This window comes from Diceros bicornis, chromosome 5 (assembly GCF_020826845.1).
Source record: "Diceros bicornis minor isolate mBicDic1 chromosome 5, mDicBic1.mat.cur, whole genome shotgun sequence".
Lineage (NCBI taxonomy): Eukaryota > Metazoa > Chordata > Mammalia > Perissodactyla > Rhinocerotidae > Diceros > Diceros bicornis.
In genome coordinates this window covers 31,426,884-31,429,584 of record NC_080744.1, presented here as the reverse complement: position 1 = coordinate 31,429,584, position 2,701 = coordinate 31,426,884, and the positions used below count along the sequence as shown (strand labels likewise).

General features: G+C 41.4%; 1 pseudogene; it reads right to left on the bottom strand.

Moving 5' to 3' along the window:
- On the bottom strand, nt 1–909 carry LOC131405383 (olfactory receptor 4F15-like; annotated as a pseudogene).
- Nucleotides 910–2,701: the final 1,792 nt, after the last annotated feature.

The following is a 2,701-nucleotide window of genomic DNA, read 5'->3' as shown; positions in this document are numbered from 1 at the left end:
GTTTCTTCATTGCTGCCTTCATCTCCTTGTTCCTGAACGTCTAGATGACTGGATTCAGAAAAGGAGTGAGGACTGCATCAAACACAGCGAAAAACTTGTGCAAGTGTGATGAGGGGAAGGGCCAGGTGTAGAAGAAGATCAACGGTCCAAAGAGTAAAACCACCACAGTGACGTGAGCTGACAAAGTGGAGAGGGCCTTGGATAAACCACCTGAGGAGTGTTTCCAGACTGTGCCCAGAATGAAGATGTAAGAAATAATCAGAATGAAGAAGGAGCCCATGGAGATGAGTCCACTGTTGGCTGTGACCATGAACTCTAGTCTATTGGTCTCTGTGCAAGCAAGTTTAATGAGTTGAGGGAGGTCACAATAAAAGCTGTCCAATACATTAGGACCACAGAAGGGCAAGTCTACAACAAAAGCCAATTGGGCCACTGAGTGGATGAGGCCAAGGACCCAGGCTGCAGCCAAAATCAAAATGCACACTCTCGGGCTCATGATGGTCAGGTAGTGGAGAGGCTTACATATGGCAATGCATCTGTCAAAGGCCATGGCGATGAGCAGCACCATTTCTGTGCCCCCAATAGCATGAATAAAGAAGATCCGAGTTATACAGCCCCCAAAAGAGATGGCTTTGTGTTTCCTGAACAGGTCATAAATCATTTTGGGAGCTGCAATAGAGCAAACCCCCAGGTCAAGGAAGGAGAGGTTGGCCAGCAGGAAGTACATGGGGGAGTGCAAGTGAGGGTCAGCCCTCACAGAGAACACAATGAGGAGGTTTCCCATCAGGCTTGCTGTGTAGAACACAGAGGAAAAGAGGAAAAGAGGAAAAGAAGAAGCTGGATCCCCCATGAATTGGAGAGTCCCAGGAAGACAGACTCAGACACCACAGAGTCGTTGGCTCCATCCATTCCCTCTGCAAGCAGAGTTGACACGAATTTTACCTGAAAAAGAGAGTAAAGAGGAAATCAACTTTGTGGAGAGTTATTGCCTGCATGAGTTTCATATTGTGAATAAAAAATATCGCCTTACTTCATGAAGCCAAAACACATCTAATATAAGCTCTTAAACAGTATTTGCAGAAAATGGACAGTAACTCATTGCTACAAATCACTGCTTCTAATTCTCCAGCCTCCCCCAAATTCTCTAGGTTTTGATAAGAGAAGATTAGGTAAAATCTTCTGCTGAATCAAAGGGTTATGCTAGGTAGGCTAGGAATGCCCTGGAATAACATAAGGGGAGAAAGACGAAAGGAACTTATTGATTTCTCCCTCACAGTTTGTTACTCCTGCCCGTGGATGTCCCCACACCTCAGGCAATTTCTGATGACTTTCATTTTCCTTACTTCTTTGATAGCCTCCTAAATGCAGTGCTATCAGTCTCAATACTCACTCATGTTTAGCCTCATGCTATTGCAGGTTTATCAGATCATGTTCACCTTTTCCTCATAAAGATAAAAGTTAATGTAGAATTCCTAAAGATATCCGGCTATTGCCCAGCTCAGGGTGTGGAAGCGATCACAAAGCTTGAGCTGTGACAGCATATGATAGAGTAAGGACAAGCCAGGAAAGAGATTTATGCTGCGAAATCTAAGCATGGGTGAGCTAAAGCAATGTAGCAAGCAAAATCCTACGTGATGGATATTTGAAGATCATTGTCCACACCATGTTCAATTTTCATGGTTCATGGAATGGCGGAAAGAACATAGTACTTGGAATCAGAAGAGTTGTGATCAAGTCCGATCCCTAAGTCTGTGGGAACTTAAGTTCTTTCTCCCATCCCTTCCACACATGACTCACTTCTTTTTTTTTCCATTTAAGAAAAATATTTTATTGTGATAAAATACACATAACATAAAATATACCATTTTAACCACTTTTAAGTGTATAGTTCAGTGGCATTAAGTCCATTCACCTTTTTGTGCAACCATAACGTTTTATCTTCCCGAACTGAAACTGTATACCCATTAAACAACAACTTCCCATTCTCCCCTGCCCCCCGGCCCCTGGCAACCACCATTCTACTTTCTGTCTCTGTAAATTTGACTACTGTAGGTATCTCATATACGTGGAGTCATACAGCATTTGTCCTTTTGTGTTTGGCTTATTTCACTTTGCATAATATCTGCAAGGTTAATCCATGTTGTACCATGTATCAGAATTTCAATTCTCTTTATTTATTGAGATGTAATTGACATACAACATTATATTGGTTTCAGGTGCACAACATAATGATTCAACATTTGTGTATATTGCAAAATGATCACCACGACAAGTCTAGTTATCATCTGTCACTGTACACTGTTAACAGAATTATTTTCTTGTGGTGAGAAATTTTAGGATTTATTCCCTTAGCAACTTTCAAATATGCAATACAGTATTATTAACTATTCGACTCACTTGAAATCAGTTCATCATCTGTGAAGTAAAGGGGCTGAGGCGGGTGATGCTGTGTAATCCATTCAAGTCCAACATTTCTATGATTTTATAACACAATGCTAGCCCAGTATGTAATGCAGCTCATCCATAATGATGGTATTCTCTGCATTAGACTGCAACCATGCTCACCATCTTTTCCCTCATCTTCAGTTGGTTATAAGTCCCTTATCCCATAGAAAGGCCTCTCCTCGTATTAATCCCCCGCTTCTCTAATTCTTTTTGCACTATTTATATGACTCAATTGGCAAATTATTGTAAATTTGCT